The sequence below is a fragment of the Gopherus flavomarginatus genome, chromosome 1, assembly GCF_025201925.1.
Source record: "Gopherus flavomarginatus isolate rGopFla2 chromosome 1, rGopFla2.mat.asm, whole genome shotgun sequence".
Taxonomy (NCBI): domain Eukaryota; kingdom Metazoa; phylum Chordata; order Testudines; family Testudinidae; genus Gopherus; species Gopherus flavomarginatus.
This window is the reverse complement of record NC_066617.1, coordinates 268,271,115-268,295,126: the sequence shown is the minus strand read 5'-3', so window position 1 is coordinate 268,295,126 and position 24,012 is coordinate 268,271,115. Positions and strand designations below refer to the sequence as shown.

Genomic DNA, 24,012 nt, shown 5'->3' with positions numbered 1-24,012 from the left:
GGGGGTTTTGTACATAATTCTACATTTGTAAGTTCAACTTTCATAATAAAGAGATTGCGCTACAGTACTTGTATTATGTGAACTGAAAAGTACTTTCTTTTGTTTTTTACAGTGCAAATATTTGTAACAAAAATAAATATAAAGCAAGCACTGTAAACTTTGTATTCTGTGTTGCAACTGAAATCAGTTTATACATTTTCAAATATAACATCCAAAAATATTTAAATAAATGGTATTCTATTGTTTAACCGCATGATTTAAGCGCACAATTAATTTTTTTAATCGCACGATTAATTTTGATTACTTTTTTTAATCACTTGACAGCCCTAAAATATAGATAAGAACTCCATAAATGAGTAGTTTTCAGAGGTCCTAGCACTCACAATTCTCATTGATGCTCATGAAAACTGCAGGTGCTCAGCACCTTTGAAAATCAGGCCATTTATTTAGATTCCCACCTGTCACTGTAGTTATCTGTTGCAAGTCCCCAGCTCTGAACTTTTTGACCAAGGCCTCTATCTGGTGAGCTAAAGAACCAGCAACATCATCTCAAGCAGCATTAAGGCATCTGTATGCAGATGTGCACAATGGTGTCTGACATTTCTCCACGTAATACCTCTCCTCTTACGAATTGGTTTTTTCCCCAAGAGTCTGATCTCCTGCAGGTGAGCTGGAACAATTTTTATAGAGACGGTGCTGAGAGCCATTGAACCAAACTGTAAACTTCAAACCACTTCAAGACGGGGGGTGCTGCAGCACCACCATCCTCATCCCCCAATGTTCCAGCACCTATGAACTCATGTAGTGGTTTGCTTTCTGATCTTGGCAGCTTACTCCCTGTATGTTTTTGGTTTTCAAATCTCTTTTCTCTCTGTTGTTGTCATCATCCTTATTTCTTAATGATTGGCTTGGCACTGTACACACATACAGGGAGACATGGGTCTTAATTTTTCTACTTGCCTTACCCTTTGCATAGTCATATGGTCTAGATATACTCAATATTGCCTCAGTGCAGCAGGCTGGACTAGATGACCTCCAGAGGTCCCTTTGAGCTTCACATTTCTCTGATTTACACATCTACAAAGAGCCAAAAGTCAGTGTGTAAGTGGATAATTTGGATTTAGTAGTGTATTACACCAAATTTGCACAGGTGTAAGTGACTATACAATGTGCAGCCCAATGGAGAACCAGGATCTTTAGGAAAAGTATTCTTTTTCTATTCTGTTTCCAGGTTTCAAGGTAGTACACAAAAGGATTGCTTCTCATTTACACCACCCTAGCTGTGTAAAATGGACCTCAAAGTGGGTGTGAATTACACTTACACCCGTTCTAAGGGTATGTCTATATAGCAGACACTGTGCATGGGGTAGCCTACCTAAGCCAGCTTGAATCCAGCTAGCTTGGGTAACAGTAGCTGTGAAGATGGTGCAACGCAGGCTTCAGCACAGGCTAGCAAGTCAAGTACATACCATGGGTCCATACTAGGTGGGTACTACCTGCGCTGAAGCTCACAGTGCTCTGTCTTCACTGTTGTTATTACCTGCTCTAGCTGGATTCAGGTAAGCACGGGTAAGTTATCTCATGCACAGCATCTGCTGTGTAGATGTACCCTCAAGCCCCTTTAGACTACCAGAGCAGTGCAAAGAGGCAAGAACTAAAGTAGAATCAGAACCCAACTCTCTAGCCTTCATTAGCATGATTTTTTGCAAGCCAGGCATAGAATAAAGTATGTGGAACCGCAATGGATTCTGCTTTGTTACACCAATGTAAGTTAGCAACTCCTCTGAGGTTGTAAAACCAATGTGAGGGCGAACATAGGATCCTAGCTTGGAATCCAAGAGATTGAATTATAAAGTTGTAAGGGATCTATATTGTAATGATTCTTCTGTCTGCAGGTTTCTTCCTTTTTTTCAGGTCTAATTCTAAACGATGTTAAGGCAGGACAGAACTATTTCCTAGAATGTACTCTCTTAGCAGTCTACAAATTCTGTAGGACAGAGATTTCTATTTGAAGGGACATTTAAGAAGATTCATTACCACTTGCCGACTTTTTTCACATTCTTCCCTAGTCCTATTGATTCAGTTCAGCTCTGAATTGGACAATTCACCAAGCCTTTCATAGGCAGGAACTTAACAGTGTCAATTTACGAGTAGCTACTCTTGTTATGCTGGAACTCATTTCAGTTAAAAACTTTAGTTTGGACTTGGAACTTGGGTCCCAGGGATAGCAAGCTAGTGCTTTTAAAATAGAACACAGAGTCATCTGCATTGAAACTACACAGGAAAGAGTGCATGCTGCCACTTATTAATTCATTAAATGAAAAAATATGTACATCTGCATTTGAAGTTGCAGCTTCTATTACATGTAATGACTGTGGCCTGCATAAGGGAAGTGAAGTCATTAAATGAGGATAGGGTTACTAAATTAGAGTGGTTTCCAGACAAAGATATACAAGGCCAAATTCTGTTGTTATCTACATGGTGTTAATCTGGAGTAATTGTAAAGTCAGTAAAAACGAGGAGTCCTTGTGGCACTTTAGAGACTAACAAAGTGCCACAAAGGACTCCTCATTTTTGCTGATACAGACTAACATGGCTATCACTCTGAAACCTGTTAAGTCAATGGAGTTACTCTGGCTCAGAGAGGTAAATGAGAGCACAGTGTGTCCCAGTGATGGTCTATTTTCTCTCTAGACAAACAAAAGCCATAACCTTTTTATATTTACTTTTAAAATCTATGCTCAGGTTTAGTTATTGGTGTGTTGCCAAGAGTTAGCTTTCTTTTAACTCCGTGGTAAAAGAGGGGACGCTGAAGGATTAGAAAAAAGAATTAAAACACTTTCTTTTAACTCTTAACAATATGAAGTCAGATCTGCAGCAGTGAAATCAGTTTTTTATATAAGTTTAATCAAAATGATATTGTTTAGCCTAGTGGAAGTTGCAGTAGAATGTATAATACTTCAGTTAAGACTTTTCCACACAGAGTGCTATTCAGAGACAACTGAATAACTCCATGTGTGAACACTTATTTTGGAATAAGAGTGCCTTGTTCATGTTTAGCTTAATGTATTGTTGGTTTTCAGTGGTTTCAACCAGAGGACAAGGAACCCAACAATATGGTGGTCAACTGGAACCACTTAACAATTTTCAATATGAATTTCCACTAGGGGTATAACTTATTAACCCCCTTTGTGCTGGTATGACTAAATCCCATCTTTTTATGGGATTGTTATTTGTTATGCCGTGACTATTGCTAGGGCACGATCCATCATCCTTCCTTGGAAGGTTGTAGGTGCTGCCTCCACAGCAAGCCAACCTGGAGGAAAATCAGATGCCAGGTAGGGCCAAAATGAAGATGTTGGGCCTGAGGCAGCATTTCCTTCTTCTCCATGCCCCATGAAAGGCTAAATATACTGCTTTTTGTCATTGTCCCTTTACAAAAGCAGAGGACATCATCACTCCTCATTTTTAAAAGGTCACTGTCAATCTAGATATGGTAAATTTAATCACTATCTAATAAAGCTGCTTTCTGGAAAGGGCACTTGCCACTGAGATCTCTCCTTTTTAGAACTGAGTTTATTTAATTTACTTTGTTGCTTTTCTGTTCCCTGCTACTGTGTGACCCTCACACACAGACCATACATAGAGAAGAGCAGGGATCCCTCAGAGGTGTTAGGGGACATGCATGTGAACTCAGGACATTTTGTTGTGCGTGCATAATACAAGAACTAGAGGTCACCAAATGAAATTAATAGGCAGCACATTTAAAACAAACAAAAGGAAGTATTTCTTTACACAACACACAGTCAACCTGTGGAACTCTTTGCCAGAGGATGTTCTGAAGGCCAAGACTATAACAGGGTTCAAAAAAGAAAAGACGGTTACTCACCTTTGTAACTTGTTCTTCGAGATGTGTTGCTCATATCCATTCCAGTTAGGTGTACGCGCGCCGCGTGCACGTTCGTCGGAAGACTTTTTACCCTAGCAACACTCTGTGGGTCTGGGCGCCCCCTGGAGTGGCTCCGCTATGGCATCGGATATGTACCCCAGCCGACCCAGCCACCTTTCAGTTCCTTCTTGCTGGCTACTCCGACAGTGGGGAAGGAGGGTGGTTTGGAATGGATATGAGCAACACATCTCGAAGAACAACAGTTACAAAGGTGAGTAACCGTCTTTTCTTCTTCAAGTGATTGCTCATATCCATTCCAGTTAGGTGATTCCCAAGCCTTACCTAGGTGGAGGGGTCGGAGTGAGATGTGGCAGAGTGCAAAACCGCTGAGCCGAAGGCTGCATCATCTCTAGACTGTTGGATCAGAGCGTAGTGCGAAGCAAAGATGTGGACCGAGGACCAGGTAGCTGAGCGACATATCTCCTGGATTGGTACATGGGCCAGGAACGCTGCTGATGAAGCCTGAGCTCTGGTAGAATGTGCAGTGAGATGGCCCGAGGGAACATGAGCCAGGTCATAGCAGGTGCATATGCATGTCGTCACCCAAGAGGAGATCCTCTGGGAGGAGACAGCTAGGCCTTTCATCTGGTCAGCCACTGCAATGAAGAGTTGGGGGGATTTTCGGAAGGGCTTCGTCCGATTGATATAAAAAGCAAGTGCCCTACGGACATCTAAGGAGTGTAACTGCTGTTCCCGTTGAGATGAGTGAGGCTTAGGGAAGAAGACCAGAAGGAAGATGTCCTGATTGGTATGGAAGGCCGACACTACCTTAGGGAGGAACGCCGGATGTGGTTGCAACTGTACCTTGTCCTTGTGAAAGACAGTATATGGTGGGTCCACCGTAAGTGCTCGAAGTTTGGAGACCTGTCTCGCTGATGTAATGGCTACTAGAAAAACTGTCTTCCAGGACAGGTATAGTAGTGAGCAAGTTGCCAATGGCTCGAATGGCGGAAGCATAAGCCTGTTTAGGACTAGGTTGAGGTCCCAGGTAGGGGCAGGACGGTGTACTTGGGGGTAGAGGCGCTCCAGTCCCTTGAGAAATCTAGTAACTAAAGGGTGGGAAAACATAGAGTGGCCACCTGGATGGAATATGGAGATGGCCGCCAAGTGCACCCTCAGAGAAGATATCGCCAGGCCCTGCTGCTTAAGGGACCAGAGGTAGTCCAAGACAGTGGGGATCGAGACCTGAGAGGAAGTAGTATTTTGCGTTTCACACCAGCAGGAGAAATGTTTCCACTTGGCCAGATATGTTGACAGAGTGGAAGGCTTTCTGCTGCTCAGGAGTATATGTTGTACTGGAGTGGAGCAGCGTAACTCCGACCTGTTTAGCCACGCAGGAGCCACGCCGTGAGGTGAAGGGCCTGCAGGTCTGGGTGGTGAAGATTGCCGTGGTCCTGCGTTATGAGGTCCGGGTGGAAAGGCAGGGTAATTGGGCTGGCTATCATGATTAGGTGCACTCTGTCCCTGCGGAGTTTTATCAGGACCTTGTGAACCAGCAGGAATGGTGGGAAGGCATAGAGCAGCTGGTGCTTCCATGACATGAGGAATGCGTCCCAGATTGACCCTGGTGAAAGACCCTGGAAGGAGCAGAACGCTTGGCATTTCCTGTTTGTGCGAGAGGCAAACAAGTCTATGTGGGGAAAGCCCCACTTCTGGAAGACCGAATGAATAACATCTGATCTTATCGACCATTCATGACAGAGGAAGGATCTGCTCAGCTGATCCGCTAGAGTGTTCCGAACCCCTGGGAGAAAAGACACTACCAGGTCTATCGAGTGGGCTATGCAGAAGTCCCAGAGTCGGATGGTCTCCTGACAGAGGGGGGAAGATCGAGTCCCTCTCTGTTTGTTGATATAATATATGGCCATTGTGTTGTCTGTAAACATTGAGACACAACGGCCGTGTAGATGCTGCTGGAATGTCTGGCATGCCAGGTGGACCGCTCTCAGCTCTCGGACATTTATGTGAAGCGTCAGCTCCTGCGATGACCAAAGGCCCTGGGTACAAAGGTGTCTGAGGTGAGCCCCCCATCCGAGAGATGACGCGTCCGTCGTCAGGGACAGTGAGGGTTGTGGTGGACGGAACAGTAACCCTGCACATACCAGGGAGGGGGTTAGCCACCAGTCGAGGGAGCGTAGGGTGCTCGGTGGGATGGTGACTATTGTGTCTATTGGATCCCTGCCCGGATGGTAGACTGAATTGAGCCATGTTTGGAGGGGTCGGAGGCGGAGCCTGGCATATTTGGTCACATAAGTACAGGCAGCCATTGACCCAGGTGCGAGCCGAGGTCGTCGGGAAGTTCTGCAGACCTCGAATGATCGTTGCCATTGCTTGGAATCACGGCTGGGGTAGGTAGGCCTTAGCTAGGATGGAGTCCAGGGTAGCTCCTATGAAGTCTAGCCTTTGTGTGGGGACCAGTGTGGATTTCTCCGTATTGAGCATCAGGCCTAAGCTTGTGAATAGGTCCCTGACAATGCCTACATGCTGCCTGACCTGTGTCTCAGAAGTCCCTCTGATGAGCCAGTAGTCCAGATATGGGAATACGTGTATCCGACGTCGGCGGAGGTGTGCGACGACTATGGCCATACACTTTGTAAACACCCTTGGGGTGATGGAGAGGCCAAAGGGGAGGACCGTAAATTGGAAGTGCTGGTGGTTGGCTACAAAGCAAAGATACCTCCTGTGTGGAGGAAAAATGGCGATGTGAAAGTACGCGTCCTTCATATCGAGGGCAGCATTCCAGTCTCCAGGATCCAAGGATGGGATAACGGTCCCCGGGGATACCATGCGGAACTTCAACTTTATCATGAACTTGTTGAGGCCTCGCAGGTCTAGGATGGGCCTGAGGCCACCTTTCGACTTGGGGATCAGAAAGTAACGGGAGTAAAACCCTTTGCCCTTTTTGTCTTGTGGAACCTCCTCTATTGCTCCTATAGCGAGGAGCATCTGCACCTTTTGTAGGAGGAATTGCTCGTGAGAGGGGTCCCTGAAGAGGGACTGGGTTGGAGGGTGGGAAGGTGGGGATGAAACAAATTGGAGGTGGTATCCTTGTTTCACCGTGTGTAGGACCCAGAGGTCTGAGGTCAATTGGGACCATGCCGGGAGGAAGTAGGATAGGCGGTTGGAGAAGGGAGGAAAAGGATCCTGTCCTGAAACTGGTACGCCGTCCTTGGGCGTACCTTCAAAAGGCAGACTTAGGTCCCACTGGTGGTTTTGAGGGGCCGTGGTTTTGGCCCCCTTAGGGTCCAGACTGGCGTCTATGGCCACCCCGCCCTCGCTGTCTGCTAAAGTCTTGCCTGTGTCTGGGCACAAAGTACAGGCGGTGAGTCTGGGGACGGAAAGGTCTGCGCTGGGTCACAGGTGTATGCATGCCCAAAGAACGCATGATGACTCTGTTGTCTTTCAAGCTTTGTAGCCTGGGGTCAGTCTTCTCCGAGAACAGACACTTACCATCAAAGGGTAAGTCCTGGATGGTATATTGTAACTCAGGCAGGAGGTTGGAAACCTGTAGCCATGAGATGCATCTCATGGTGATACCGGAGGCCAGAGTTCTGGCTGCCGAGTTGGCCGCATCTAGAGAAGCCTGGAGGGAGGTTCTGGCCACCTTTTTCCCTTCCTCTAGGAATGCAGCGAATTCCTGGTGGGAGTCCAGGGGGAGTAGTTCTGTAAATCTACCCACCTCTGCCCAGATATTGTAGCTATAACGGCTCAGTAGAGCCTGCTGATTTGCCACCCGGAGCTGTAGGGCGCCTGCCGAATACACCTTGCGGCCGAGAAGGTCCATTCGCCTAGCCTCCTTTGACATTGGGGCTGGCACCTGTTGGCCATGGCGCTCCCTCTCATTGACAGATTGGACAACTAGCGAGGAGGGAGGAGGGTGGACATATAGATACTCATAGTAAAGGGTATCCTTTTAGGTAGGTACTACCCCGAGAGGGTACCATGTATTTACACTCGACCCCCTTTGCTGTAGGGGGGATGGAGGCTGGGGACTGTCATAAGGCGTCTGCATTGGCCTGGATGGTCCTGATAAAGGGCAAAGCCACCCTAGTGGGAGTATCTGCCGACAGGATGCTCACTACAGGATCGTTGACCTCCGGGACCTCCTCCACCTGGAGGTTCATGTTGAGCGCTACTCTCCTGAGGAGGTCCTGATGGGCTCTGAGGTCTATTGGAGGCAGCCCCGAGGAGGAAGTCCCTGCCACTGCCTCATCTGGAGAGGAAGAGGATGAAATGCCAGGGACAAGCGGGTCCTGTATGGCCTCTTGCTCATGCACCGGTTCCTGCTCCAGCGGAACTGGGGAACCAGGTGGGTAGACTAGTGGCTCCTCCGTCCTGGGTGGAGGAGGATGGCTAACTTGGCCTCGGTGCTCGGTGCTCTGATGAAGCGGAGCGGGCCAGAACTAGCGGAGCACCTTGGGCCTAGTGGTATGCCCAAGGTGTTCAAAAGAACCACTGGTGAGGTCCTGGGTCCTGAGACCGGGCTTCTTGAAAGACTCCAGTGGGCACATCGGAATCGCAGTCTTGGCCATAGTAGCTGTCCACGTGGGAAGACACCGACGTATGTCTGGATGGCCATGGAGGAGTGGAGAAGCCTTGTGCAGATGTTCCCACGGACCTCACTTCCCTACGTATCGGGGACAGGTGCTGGGATGTATATCGGTACCGGGATCGAAAGCGGGACCTGCGACCAGATCGGTGCCGGGAGGTCGACCGAGATCTCGAATCCTGGCATCATGAATGGCTTCGGGAGGCATGGTGCCTGGAGCAGTGCCGAGAACTGGAGCAGTGCCGCGGGTAGTGAGCCAGTGAACGAGAGTCCAATCAGTGCCGCGAGTCTGACCAATGCCATGTAGTAGAACAGTGCAGGGACAGCGAGCGGCGTCGAGAGCGGGAGCGGCGTCTGGACCTGGAGCGTCTGCGGGACCGCGATCGTGAGTGGTGCCAGTCCGCTGTGCCGACAGAGGGTGGTCTAATCAAGGTCGGCTTGCCTATGGATTGTACTACCCTCACCGGCGGTGCCGGGGGTGGAGGCAGTGCCGAGTCTGTCAAGGTGATCAGGTCCCTTGCCGCTGAGAACACCTCTGGCGTGGACGTCATGGTGAGCTCTACCGCGGCACACACCGGGGAGCTAACAGGCGCCGGACTCGATGGCTCTTGTGGGACCGGAATCTACGGTGCCGATTTAGTCGGTGCCACAGCGGGTGTCGGCGCCGGGTGATCCGATCTAGGCGTACTATCTGGCTGCTGTGCGGGTGGTGCCGAAGCAGCAGGAGTCTTGGCCTTCCTCAACCTCGGGGAGAGGGAGCGTCATGAAGCCGACTTCGGCACCGCTGACGTCCGGTGCTGAGAGTCTTTGGGTGTACCGGTGTGGTCCGGTGCCGCGGAGGCGCTTCTGCTCACCGACTGACCAGCGCTCGGTGCGGAAGGTGGAGGGGTGATAGCCGCCTCCATGAGGAGCTGTTTAAGCCTGATGTCCCACTCCTTTTTTGTTCGCAGCTTGAAAGCCTTGCAAAAGGGGCCCTTAGCTGTTAAGTGCGATTCCCCGAGGCACTTCAAACAGGAGTTGTGCAGATCTCCTGTCGGCATCGGCCTGTGGCAGGCCGAGCACGGTTTGAAACCCGGTGAGCCGGGCATGGGCTCCGGCACCGGGTGCGGGGAAGGGGCTACTCCCCGAAACCTGCTAACTATTACTAAACTAACTATGCTATCAGGAAGAAACATATATATATAAAAATAAAAGAATTATAACTATATACACAATAACAAACGAGAAACTATGAGTAGCTAGGGGAGTGGAGGTCAGCTAAGCCGCACTCCACTGTTCCAACGACCGACACGGGCGGTAAGAAGGAACTGAAGGGTGGCTGAGTCGGCTGGGGTATATATCCAGTGCCATAGTGGTGCCACTCCAGGGGGCACCCAGCTGACTCACCGAGTGTTGCTAGGGTAAAAAGTCTTCCGACGAACGTGCACGCAGTGCGCGTACAGCTAACTGGAAGGGATATGAGCAATCACTCGAAGAAGAACTAGATAAATTCATGGACAATAGATCCATCAATGGATTAGCCAGGCTATTAGCCAGGATGGTCAGAGATGGTGTCCCTAGTCTCTGTTTGTCAGAAGCTGGGAATGAGCGATAGGGGATGGATCACTCAGTGATTATCTTTTCTGTTCATTCCCTCTGGGGCACCTGGCATTGGTCACTGTCAGAAGAATGGATAATAACAGCTAGATGGACCTTTGGTCTGACCCAGTATGGATGTTCTTATGCATAACACTGTCAGGCAACCCCTACCCTCCCATTCTCTGCTTCCTCTCCTGCCTGACTTCATGGAGAAGATAGGGATAAGGAAGGAAATAGTGAGATCTAAGGTCCTTCATTCCTCCTAAGCTTCTTTGGGCCTTGTGTAGGTATCCCAGGAAGCATAGAACCCCAGTCTTCCATCAGACCCTGGAGCAACCAGAGAAGTAAAGAATCAAGGCTCATTGACTCTTCCACCACTTTCTGCTGCTCCCACAGGCCCTTGTAGGTATGCCAGTGAGTAAAGGTCCTCCATGGCTGACTTTGCTTTGCTAGTGCTCCTCAGTCCAGTGGAGGAATTTGGAGAATGAAGACTGCTGCTTAAGTTCACCTGCTTAAGTTCACCAAGGTGGAGCTGTTATGCACTGGTGCTTTTCCTAATTCAGGGAACCATGGCCAATGGGAGCTTCGGGGGAGGTACCCACAGGCGAGGGCAGCCCTCCCTCCCCCAGGGGCCACAGGGACATGGTGTCAGCCACTTCTGGGAGAAACATGGCATGGGGGCAGGGCAGGGCAGGCAGGGAGCCTGTCTTAGCTTCACTGAGCACTGCTGCCACCCTGGAGCCACTCCAGGTAAGCAGCACTGGGCCAGAGCCTACACCCTGAACCCCTCCTGCACCCTGCATCCCAACCCTGTGCCCTGAGCTCTCTGCTGCACCCACACTCCACACTCCTGCCCTGATTCCCCAGTACAACCTGCACTACTCCTCTGTCCCAACCCCCTGCGGCACTCTGCACCTCCTCCTGCACCCCAACCCTCTGCTCTGAGCCCTCTCCTGCACTCCACACCCCAACCCCCTGCCCCAGCCCTACATTTATGGCACTGCATGCAATTTCCCCACCCAGATGTGGTCCTCAGGCCAAAAAGTTTGCCCATCTCTGTTTTAGTACCTGATATTTACCTACCAGCAGCATGTAGCTAAGCTCCAAAACACCGGCAGCAGCCCTGGTGCTCTTAGTGTTAAACCCTGTCAGTGCTTGGAAAAGCCTTACAGAGGAGAGCAGGAAAGTGATATAATCATTATACCCTAGGAGACTGGGAGTGAAACTGCCCACACTCTACTGTCAAATGCAAACTGAATGAGAAAATAATTTCTCTCATATCTTTTACTTTTGGTAGCCTAAGCCAGAGGTTCCCCAACTGCTGCTCCACAGAGCACTTGGTAGTGCTCTGCAGAAAGCTAGTTTGTCTGTGGTGAAGGCTCCACTCCTTGTTTCCAGCTGCTAAATTGCATCCAAAGAAGCCAAATATCCACTGCATACTTTCCTAATGATTTTTTTTTAATCTAATTGCTGCTGTTGCCAGAGGGATGTTATGCAATTGCAAAGAGACAGCAAGCTGGCTGATGTGATCATGTCCAGGAGACAGTCTCTCTCAAAATGTGCAGGGTGTGACAGGCTCCCAGAGTGCAACCTGGACTGTGGGACCACTGAGCCCTCTGTCCCACAAACCTGGGGTATTCCTCTCACACAGTGATGCTGTTGCCAAACTACAAACCTTTGACAGGCACTGCACTTGCACAGAATCCACGGTCAGGGACACACCCAGCTGAGTTACATTAATGCTTCTCCCAGCCATTCATGAACCAACAGCAAAGAGGCTCCAGCCAGTTCCCCCCCATCTCCCCAGCCTTGTACCCCAAAACTGTACTGCCTTGCCCTGGTCAGAGGCCTGAACAGTGTAAATTCATTACCCAGTCTGCCCTTCCCTCAGTGTGGTGAGGACACACACTGGCCTTTGTAAATGGAGTTGAGATTTCCCAAGCACTTCAACCAAAACACATTGCTTTAGGTAAAAAAATAGAACAGATTTATTAACTACTGAAATATTTAAGGGCTTGGCTACACTGGAAAGTTGCAGTGCTGGTGGTGGGTTTACAGCTGCAACTTACTCTCCGTCCACACTTGCAAGGCACATACAGCGCTGCATCTCCCTGGCTGCAGCGCTGGCTGTACTCCTGCTATGCCTCAGGTATAATGATTGCAGCAATGGTGATGCAGCGCTGCTCCGCTAGTGTGGCCACCAAAAGTGCTGTAATTGGCCTCCAGAGGTATTTGGAGGTAGCCCAGAATGCCTGTTCAGCCACTCTGCTCATCAGTTAGCATTCTACTGCCCTGGCCTCAGGTGACCTGCCCTTTAAATGCCCCAGGAATTTTAGAAATCCCCTTCCTGTTTGCACTCCACACCTGGCTGAGCAATCAGTGAATCTTTCCAGGTGACCATGCCTCCATGCGCCAAACGAGCCCCAGCATGGAACAATGGCGAGTTGCTGGACCTCATCAGTGTTTGGGGTGAGGAAGCTGTGCAGTCACAGTTGCACTCCAGCTGTAGGAATTACGATATCTATGGGCAGATATTCAGGGCCATGCTGGAAAGAGGCCATGACCGGGATGCGGTGCAGTGCAGGGTTAAAGTGAAGGAGCTGCGGAGTGCCTATTGCAAAACCCGCAAGGGAAACCGCCACTCCGGCGCTGCCCCCATGACCTGCCGTTTTTACAAGGAGCTGGACGCGATACTTGGGGGTGACCCCACTGCCAATCCGATGACCACAATGGACACTTCAGAGCGGGGAGAGTGAGGGGGGGAAGGAGGAGGATGAGGAGTGGGAGGGGGAGGAAACCGAGAGTGAGGGTACTGGGGTGGGGGGAGACACCCCGGAGTCCCAGGAGGCATGCAGCCAGGAGCTCTTCTCAAGCCAGGAGGAAGGTAGCCAGTCGCAGCAGCCGATACTTGGTGAAGGACAAGCAAAGGAGCGGGTTACTGTAAGCAGCTTTTATTTTCAGGATGGAAATGTTTCGGGAGAGGAGGGGGGATTAAGACTGCATGCATGCATGCCTAGATGTGGAATAGCCCATTGATGTGGTCTATCATGTCGCGGTAATCGGCCTCGGTAATCTCTTCAAAAGTTTCAGCCAGAGCGAGGGCAATGCGTTTGCACAAGTTTATAGGGAGGGCCACTGTGGTCCTTGTCCCAGTCAGGCTAACGCGTCTGCGCCACTGTGTCGTGAGGGGTGGGGGGACCATTGCTACACACAGGCAAGCTGCATAGGGGCCAGGGCGCCTATTCCGCATTGCTGTAGAAGACCCTCCCACTCTTCCCAGGTGATCTGCAGCAGCGAGATATCTTCCAGGATTAACTCCTGTGGAAAATGTTGGGAGAGAGTTCACTGTAGATGCCCCCAACGAACAGAAACCCCTGCACATCCCTGAAGCAATCAGTCCCCCTTACTCACCATTTTGTGGCTCCTGTGGGTTATGTGCACTCTGTTTGGTATGGGAAAAGTATGCTAAATAGAAGACTGTAAACTCATTCACTATGTGGGAATAACTGTCTGGGTGAGATTATAAACAATGCTGCCTCTGTTAACTGTTGCCATTTTTGCCTTTCGAAAAGTGTCCTTGACTACTCGACTGCCTGTATCATCGACTGCTTAGAGGCTACAAAACCTCAGGAAGAAGCCGCGAAAAAGCAAAGAAGACATGCTGAAAGCAGTTATGGATCACTCTGCCAGAGAGAGTAAAAAACTGCAGGACTGGAGGAAAAAACTACGGGATCTGCCAGAGAAACGCAGGGGCTAAGAAGAGAAGCACAAAACGGCTGATAAGCATCCTGGCGCACCAAGCGGACTCTATCCAGTCACTCGTAGCCATGCAGGCAGAGCACTACTGTGCCGGCCCCCCCGCATCCCAAAGCTCTTTCCCTTGTGCCCCAATGTCAGCTCCAAACCTCCTTTCCCAGCATCCAGGTTCTTACCACCACCAGCTGCCCCCAACACCTGTACGTTCACCAACCAGCCCTGAGAACTATGACCCTTATCCTCTGCACTCAACCCTAAGCACCATGCAGTATTTTCATCCTGAAGTGCAGCAGTCGTTGCACAGCACTCCAGACAGGACATATTCAAACCTGTGACTGTACAGTTCACCACCTCACCCCTCTGCCCTTTTAGGTTCCCAAAATGTTGTGTGTCTGTCAAAAAAGTTATTTTCTTTTCAATAAATGAATTCTTGGCTTTGAAAACAGTCTTCATTATTGCAGAAAGTGAAAGATACCGTAGCCCAGGAAAGAAACAGGCATGGCAAATCATTTTAGGAAAAAACCAGATTCCTACTAACATTGTAACCACTGCACTTCACTCCCATGCAAGGCACCAAACATTACTGTTGGTTTTTAGCCTCAAATTCCTCCCTCAAGGCATCCCTAATCCTTGTAGCCCTGTGCTGGGCCTCTCTAGCAACCCTGCTCTCTGGCTGTGCAAATTCAGCCTCCAGGCTTTGAACCTCAGAGGTCCATTCCTGACTGAATGTTTCACCCTTCCCTTCACAAATATTATGGAGGGTACAGCACATGGATATAACCGCAGGGATGCTTCTTTCCCCCAAGTCTAGCTTCCCATACAGAGATCTCCAGCGCCCTTTTAAACAGCCAAAAGCACACTCCACACAGTCATTCTGCACCGGCTCAGCCTGTAGCTGAATCGTTCCTTTCTGCTGTCAAGCTTCCTTGTATACGGTTTCATGAGCCAAGGCATTAACGGGTAAGCAGGGTCTCCAAGGATCACAATGGGCATTTCGATGTCCCCTACTGTGATCTTCCAGTCTGGGAAAAAAGTCCTGGCCTGCAGCTTCCTGAACAGGCCACTGTTCCGAAAGATGTGTGCATCATGCATCTTTCCAGGCCAGCCTGTGTTAATGTCAATGAAATGCCCACGGTTATCCACAAGCACCTGAAGAACCATAGAGAAATACCCCTTCCGATTAATGTACTCGGATGCAAGGTGGGGTGGCACCAGAATAGGAATATGCGTCCCATCTATCGCCCCTCCACAGTTAGGGAAACCCATTTGTGCAAAGCCATCCACAATGTCCGGCCCGTTCCCCAGAGTCACGGTTCTTCTTAGCAGGATGCGATTAATGGCCCTGCAAACTTGCATCAACATGATTCTAACGGTTGACTTTCCCGCTCCAAACTGGTTCGCGACCGATCGGTAGCTATCTGGAGTTGCCAGCTTCCAGATTGCAGCAGCCATCCGCTTCTCCATTGGCAGAGCAGCTCTCAGTCTCGTGTCCTTGCGCCGCAGGGTGGGGGAAAGCTCAGCACACAGTCCCATGAAAGTGGCTTTTCTCATCCGAAAGTTCTGCAGCCACTGATTGTCATCCCAGACTTCCATGACGATGTGATCCCACCACTCAGTGCTTGTTTCCCGAGCCCAAAAGCAGCGTTCCACGGTGCTGAGCATTTCCTTTACTGCCACAAGCAATTTAGTGTCATACGCGTCAGGCGACTCGATATCATCGTCAGACTTGTCACTGTCACTTTGGAGCTGAAGGAATAGCTCAACTGCCAAACGTGATGTGCTAGCGACACTCATCAGCATACTCCTCAGCAGCTCAGGCTCCATTTCCCACAGAAATCGCGCTGCACGAACACCGTTGGGAGAGTCACAATGGCGCCAAACGTGGACGGAAAAACAGTGACTGCTGGGATGTGAAGCGATGCATCACGGGGCGTTGGGACAGCGTGAAGCGGAATGACGTGCACCCATCCGTCCCCTTCCCACAACCCACGGCGCCAAAATGGGAAGAGGTGCTCTGTGGGATAGCTGCCCATAATGCACCACTCCCAACAGTGCTGCAAATGTGGCCACACTGCAGCGCTTTCCCTACACAGCTGTATGAAGACAGCTGTAACTCCAAGCGCTGTACAGCTGCAAGTATAGCCATACCCTAAGTGATTATAAGTAGTAAGTGTAGAGATCAAAGTTGGTTACCTAAGAAATAAAAGTAAATTCAGTCTGAGTTCTATAAACCAAACAGGATTTGAATCAAACAGTGTCTTACCCAGATAGGTGGTACAAACAGGCCACAGATCTTCAATACACAAACTGGAACTGCCTTCCAGCCTGGGACCACCCTCCCTCAGTTCAAAGTCTTTGTCCTCCAGACATGTTTCCAGGTGATGAGTTTTGGGGGGAACGAGGCTAAGTCATGATGTCACTTCCCCTCTTTTAAAGTTTCTTCCAGCTTTCTGGAAAAGTTTTTGCTTGTGATATGGGTGTTCGACCCCACTGGTCAAGCAGTCTCCATTGTCTATGTGCTCTCTCCGAGAATTCTTCTGGGATGGCTGCTGGGAAAGTGGATTCTCTTTAGTGATTCATCAGAACCTCTGGCTACTCCATTGTTGTACCTGAAAGCTGGTTGTAGGTGTTCCCAACCTCACAATATATTTGAGTAACACACACATAACAAAACTTCATAAGTCTACATACAATGATAGCACATACAATCCAACAGGATATTAATGTTCAACAGATCAAGACTTTTAAAATGAAACCTCACAAGGCATACTTTGTACAACACACATCATAATTATATGACAGTGGTGAATATGGGAGTTCCAGTGTGCTTCTTTGAGGTACAAAGTGTCACACAGGGCTTGAAAAAATTACCCAATACCCAGTAGCCCAATGACTGAATCTTCTTGACAGTCTGAAATACATCCAGATGGCAAGTTGTGGTTTGGGAAGTCTCACACATCCTAGTGCCAGTCTCCTGCTCTTTGGGTATTCCCATTTTACATCCCTTGCTGCTTAGGTCTGAAGTCCCCAGTCCCTTGCTAGCTGAAATCTAAACCCCACTTTAATGCTGTCTCTTGACTATACACATACAACTAAAAGTGGGCCTACCACCCAATGGATTTAGTGCTGTCCCTCTCCACACAATAAATGAACGCTGAACGTCCCACAGTAAGTCAATTTGTGCTTGCTCACACAACAAACAAACATTCAACCTCCTCTTGCACCATATAAATCAATGTAGATCTTGCCTCTTTGCAGGCATTGTTTTTTGTTATTTCTGGCTACCCACCTGGTGATCTTAGCTACTTCTTCTTTTTGACCTGGGCCCTTTGCTTTTTTCCCCATTGTTAAAGGAACTGACATTTGTGCTCCTCTCTCCATCTCAGATTTAGTCTCCTATCTGGTCTCTCTCAATCATTTGAGAAGTGTAGTGGTTCCAGCAACTCCCTTCCCTCTCCACCTGAAAAATAACTAGTGGCACGTGGATAGTTCAGCTCCTTCTCCTCAAACACGACCAGCAGGGCTGGGCTTCTTCCTTCCCTCCCCGCACCCATTCTATTAAGAGAGCAGTGATGCTCAAGCCATGGTGCTCTTTGTTTTCCTCTCTCCCCTCTTGAGAAGGAGCAAGTGGTACCATGAGTACTCTTCAACTGAATAAAAATGTGTACTGTGTTTGGTCAAGTCCTGAAAATGTGACTTACCCTATGAAAAGGTCTGCAAACTCCTGCTCTACAATGTTCCTTATAGTAATGTGTAAAAGACAAGGAGAAATGTTATCTGAGTCAACAGCGTGGTCTGGAAAGGTGACCAGTGTCTCAATCCTGCAATGTGCTCTGTGCAAGCTGACCCCTGCCTCTGTAAGGAGTCTCATGGACTTCAATGTGGCTTGGCACAGGGGTGCACTAGCATGGAATTCATTGTGCAACCAGGACCTAAATGTATGTGACAAGAAAGTGGCATTCTTACTCAATAGATCTGCCCCCAGTATGTATTCAGAGTCCTGAAAGGACATCTGTGACAAAAGTAGCTTTTTACTCCTGTTAGCAATGCAGATTCAGCACAGCTATATGTGAACTGGATTCTATCGTGTGTGGCAAAATACCTTCTCCTCAGCAGGCTCAGTCCTTTTTAGCCTTGGAGACACAGGCTTGGGCAAAGCAAATCCTTCTAGGTATCACAGGGTCTGGCTATTCCTTCCCTCAGATCAGTCCCTTGTGCTTGTTTTCTTCCCTTCTAGGGACAGAGCACAGCCTTTCTGGATGGAAGGGTTCACCACCTTGCTGCAGCTTCCCTACTACTCTCACTCACCCCTCCCCCACTCCCCTTCCATGCTGGGGAGGGTTTAAAAAGGTCTCAAGCAGTTGAAGCCAGCTGAATCTAATTAGTTCCCTGGTAACTCCTTTTCCAGCTGACTCTTTTTTCCCCTTGGTTCTCTCTCCTCAGTGGATTGGGAGAGGCCTTTTAACCCCCTGGGACGAATTACTATCCCCTCCTTTGTAGCCATTTGTCCTGGGTTTGCCACACCTGACTATTCTATTAGCAGCAGAATTCTTAACAAAATTCCCATGATGGGTCAAAATCGCCATTATTCAAGCCAGAAATATAGCTTGACTTCCAGAGCTCAGGTGGAGTTTTCATGACTGGAAATTAGAACAAGGGTATATGATCACATGTGATATAAAATCTGTGAGAAACATGACATCAGTTTTACAAGATCGCTGATCAGAACAAAGCCCTACTATACCATATGGCCCATAAAATAAGACTATTCAATACATTTTAAAAGCTAAAAAAGCAATGTAGTGCCAAGAACAATGTGTAGTTACCCTGAAACTGTGACCTGTATTCCCTTTCCATGGTCCCTTGAGGGCATTCACTTAAGGTTTCTGGCTCCTAGCTGTCATCTTTTAGGCAGGGACCTACATCTCTGTCCCTCCCTCCTGACGGGGGTTTTAAGGATGCACAGCTCCCTGTGATATCCCCAGCAAGCCAGGCTATCTAAAGGCCAGTTCCTGTGCTCTGCTTTCTTTCTGAGGGTTATGAATAGTGTATTGTCCTCAGTGATATGTTTCCACACGCTCTTTCTAAATAAAGACACTTATTCTTAAGGTAAATTCCCAACAGAAAATATGTAGGGGGAAAAAAATCAATAAAGTTCCTATATCCATACTAAAAGCTTGCCAGAGGTCACCCATCAGTTTAATAGGGCCTAGTGGGCCAAAGTCTTTCCAATTCTTCTGCAAGAGTTGGGGCCTTCTGACAGAAGGTCCTGTTCACTTGTTGGATCAGAAAGAAAGCGTTAAGTCAGTTTCAACACAGCATTTTTATGCCAAAAGGCCTTTCTTTGTTGGTTTCTGGAAAATGCCAGGTTGCACCAGCATATGTAAGCTTCCTAGCGGTGGTACCACCTCTCAGGAGATATTACAGCCTGAGTGATTCAACTTTAATCATCCCCCACTATTGTTAGTTCCTAGAGGTGCTGTGGTAACTCATCCGGAGTTATATACAATCCCTGACACACAGTGATAGATAAACTTAATACAATATGGTCCCCCAGAGATATTACATGTGGTTGCAATATCTGTCACAGACGATATCCCACGAAATCAAATTATGAGAAAGTTATAAAAAATGTTTTGGCAAAACAGAATAATAGACTCATATTCCAAAGAAGCACCACAGACTGAAGAAGAAATGAGAGATTGTCTTTATGCTTATGATTACTAAACAATTACCATAAAACAACTTGATTGGGGGAGAATTAAGTCAAAATTAGCATAGATTGCCAGTTACAAATTTAAACTCAGTTGGCTGGCAACTATTATATAGCTCACACATTAAAGTTTCTCTGTACAGTTTAATTGATTGGTCCTAATGGATTAATACTTGGAAGGATTTGCTTTTATTAATTACACAAGTCATCCAGTGTCAAATACCCACTCCAAAATTCACAAAGACCTTGAAGATCACTCCTGCAACCCCTTCTCACATGCAGGTTACAAGATTGGGCCCAATGAAGTATTTTAGGATGCTCAAGTTTGGTTGGTATAAATCTTTTCTGCAGCCATATCTGGACTGATTTCTTCAAACTATTATAACCATTCTACCTTCAGAATAAATTAAATTTTCATCCTATGATACAGTTGCGTTTAACATTTTATTTAAATTAAATTCCATAAAAGCATTTTCTGATGAAGTTGTAGCTCCCCTTAACTATTTCTTAACAGCATATAGTGATGTCACCACTTGGGAATTGGGCTGGGACTGACTCATAAGATATTTATTTAAAGGACTATTTTATTTTTGAATTAAATTCCTATTTTCAGGTATGCTAGGTAGCCATAAGAGGAGCTAGGTAGGGTTGGTCCCAAGCAATATAGGCTTTCTGAAATAAAACTTGATATTTACAGAAAGAATCAATTTCCAATATGATCACATTATTCACTGGTCTCATAAAAGATAAAACACCAAGCTTATTCCCAGGTGACAAGCACCTGGGAATAAGTCATCCCAGAGGGAGGCTGCTGTCAGTACAAGTCAATTGCAACCCCCTCTTCCACCAAGTATGTACTTAAAATAGCCACACTGCTCCAATCAATCACTGTCTTATAAGCACTCTTTTTTAAATAGAGCTGGTTAAAAATCACTATGCATTTTTCAAGCATTTTTGTTTTAATTTCCTGAGGGTTTTTTTTTCTTTTCTTTTTTTGTTGGTATTTTGATGAAAGACAGGGCCCAAAGTGTTTTTATTCTGAAAATCCATATTTTTTACTTTCCCTCTCCTGCCCCAGCACTATCCTTTTCCAGTAGAAAAAGGGTGAAAGGGGGAGGAGGGGGCAAACCAAACCTTTCACTTATGGGTTTTTTCATTGAAACCTGGAAACTTGACAGAAACAGTTTTTCCAAAAATTATAATTGGGTGGCGGGAAGGGGGGCATTTTCCCCTGAAAAATGTATTATGGAAAAATTTGATTAAAATAATACAAGAAGAGAGTTGGCCAACCTCTTAGCAGTGAAGTAACACTCACTGGTGAGAAGTTCCCTGAGTCACCCCTATGATGGGTTCAGGGGCAGCTCCAGGCCCCAGCACGCCAAGTGCTTGCTTGGGGCAGCAAGCCGCGGGGGGCACTCTGCTGGCGCTGCGAGAGCAGCAGGCAGGCTGCCTATGCAGTTTGCCTGTGGAGGATCCGCTGGTCCTGTGCCGAAGCCGCGGGACCAGCGGACCGTCCGCAGGCAAGCCGTGGAAGGCAGCCTGCCTGCTGTGCTTGGGGCAGCAAAATTCCTAGAGCCGCCCCTGGATGGGTTGGGTCACAGAGACCACCGTGGGACTGCCACCTAATGTGCTGAGACTACCTCTGAGCCCATTTTCCCTGGCAGCTTGGGACTTCAGTACCCTGTTTTGTTGAGCCACACACAGACCCAGGTCTGAACCATGTCCCCCACAAGCTGCAGACTTCACTGAAAACAGCTTAAGAAGTGTTCCTGTCTCTAGCATCCAGACACCCAGTTCCCAATGGGATCCAAACCCCAAATAAATCCGTTTTACTCTGTATAAAGCTTATGCAGGTTAAACTCATAAATTGTTCGTCCTCTATAACACTGATAGAGAGATATGCACAGCTGTTTTCTCCCCCAGGTATTAATTACTTGATCTGGATTAATTAATAAGCAAAAAGTGATTTTATTAAGTATAAAAAGTAGGATTTAAGTGGTTTCAAGTAATAACAAACAGAACAAAGTAAATTACCAAGCAAAATAAAACAAAAATACACAAGTCTAAGCCTAATACAGTAGGAAATTAAATGCAGGTAAATCTCACCCTCAGAGATGTTCCAATAAGCTTCTTTCACAGACTAGACTCCTTTCTAGTCTGGGCCCAACAATCACTCCCCCTCCCCAGTTACTGTCCTTTGTTCCAGTTTCTTTTAGGCATTTCTTTCGGGGTGGAGTGGCTATCTTCTGAGCCAGCTGAAGACAAAATGGAGGGGTTTCCAGGGCGTTTTATATTCTCTCTCTTGTGGGTGAAAACCCCTTTGTTCTCCTGTGCAAAATCACAGCAACAAGATGGAGTCTGTAGCCACCTGGGCAAGTCACATGTTAATGAATGATTCAGCTTTTTGCCGGTTGTCGCCATTGTTTACATGTTAGTTTGAACGTTCCCAAGAAAGCTCAGATGTGGATTGGTATCTCCCAAAGTCCATTGCTAGTTAAGTACTCTCAATTACTTGAATAATCCCTTCACAGTATGTTGACCAAATCTGCCCTATGTGCTTCCTACAGCAAACACTTTAAATACAAGTATAAAGCAAACACTCATAACTTCAGATATAAAAATGATACATGCATACAAATAGGATAAATATATTGATCATAACTTTTGCAAAGATATGTTACATGGCATATCTAGCATAAACCATATTCCAGTTATGTCATATTTACACTCATAACCATATTTCTATAAAGCATTATGAGGTGCAACATCACAACTCTCTAACATTTTTATGTTGTTTTTTTAAAGTACATCTGTTTCTAGCTGCTAAAGTGCATTAAAGGACATTTATTAGTTTTTACCTCTATACTCTCTCACACACACACTTTACACTTGAGCGGTAAAGGACCAAGGCTTAAATGGCCTGTTTTAATTAGCCCAAGGAAAGTGCTAGCTTTGTTTTGCAGATTGAGTTAACAACTAGTACAGTATCACAACCGTATTCTTCACTGTTCCAAATCATTACTATAGTGCTTCTTTCTAAGAGAGAATGACATAGCTGGAGGTCCCACACTCCCCCTACACATAAACCCCCAGCCTCCTGCTGTGACCTTCTCAGGGCAGGAGGCTGGGATGGGGCAGGGGGCTGGGGTGTGGGCTGAGGTCGTGGGGGTGCTTCCAGCCCCCTGCCCTGCCTCTTGCACCCCCACATACATCCCCAGCCTTCCCTGACTCCTGCACCCCCACACACACCCAGCCCCCTCGATCCCATGCCCTGACTCCTGCACCCCCTACATCCCCACCCCCACCCTGAACACCAAATGGGAGCTCCTGCACTCCCCTACATTCCCACCTACACTCCTTGCACCAAATGGGAGCTGCCACACGTAAGTGCTCCACACCCCAACCTCCTACCCCAATCCTGAGCCCCCTCCTGCATCCTAACTCCTGGTAAGACCCTACACCCCAACCCCGCCTGCTCCTGCACCCTAACTCCCTCCCAGACCCTGCACCCCCAGCCCTGACTCCTGCATCCCCCTCACACACTCCCAGCCCTGACTCCTGCACCCCTTTCAGACACATCCAGCCCCTTGCCCTCCCTGACTCCTGCAACCCCCTCCCCAGACCCTGCCCACCCTGCCTCCTGCACCCCTGTTAACCCAAAACTGTTTAATTATGGTTTACACAGATCAGAAGATGGGCTGTCTGCAGATCCCACCCCCTCCCACATCTGTCATCCGGTGATTTATTAAGACAGAGGCAGAATAAGATGTAACACACATATTTATTATGCCACTAGTCAGTAAACTAGACAAGGACCCCCTTCAGACAATATACAACATAAGGAAGACACAGTCAGTTTTTAACAGTTACCAGAGCATGAAGCTCAAAGCCCTTAAACCCCCTTAACCTATGGATGTAAAACAGAGGAAAACCACAATGGGTATTACAATACCATATCCTGAAGACAGGGACACAATGACAAAAACTCAGGATACCGACAGGAATAGTGGTGAAAATCAGGGGCACTGGACTCCAAACAAGAACTCAGGAACTGGGTATTCTTCTCCCTCTGGACAGGTGCTCCAGGCAGGTCTTCTCCCTCTTGGGCAGATCTTCTCCCTCAGGTAGGTCTTCAGTGCTTACCCATGCAGTCTCTGCTGGACCTCGTAGTCCAGTGCAAATGTGCATTCACTAATGGTGTGCCGCAATTGAATACAAGTATGTTAATAGAGACCAAGAATCCAAAGTCCTATGAGTCCTGGTCCCTCTGGGGCTCCTGGAAGCCAGCTGAACTGTGTGGGACTCTGGCTGCCACTTAGATGGATAGCTCTGAGTGACAGGTGTGCCACTCACTAAATAACCTGCAGTTACTAGGCAGATTATGGCTGTCACATGACTGTAACTGCCCCGACCTTTTCCCTCCTTGATTTGAAGAAGACTGAAAGGGCACTAAATCATCTCAGGAGA

General features: G+C 47.8%; 1 protein-coding gene and 1 long non-coding RNA gene across 2 annotated transcripts in view; one reads left to right on the top strand and one right to left on the bottom strand.

Annotated features, from left to right (window-relative positions):
* Positions 1 to 24,012, bottom strand: part of METTL21C (methyltransferase 21C, AARS1 lysine) — a 521,155-nt gene that overhangs the window by 269,012 nt on the left and 228,131 nt on the right. The gene's annotated exons all lie outside the window — the stretch shown is intronic.
* LOC127050842 (uncharacterized) lies at positions 12,638 to 13,789 on the top strand. The gene is made up of 3 exons (XR_007774297.1): positions 12,638 to 12,828; positions 12,870 to 13,016; positions 13,649 to 13,789. It is a non-coding gene; the product is annotated as an uncharacterized LOC127050842 (long non-coding RNA).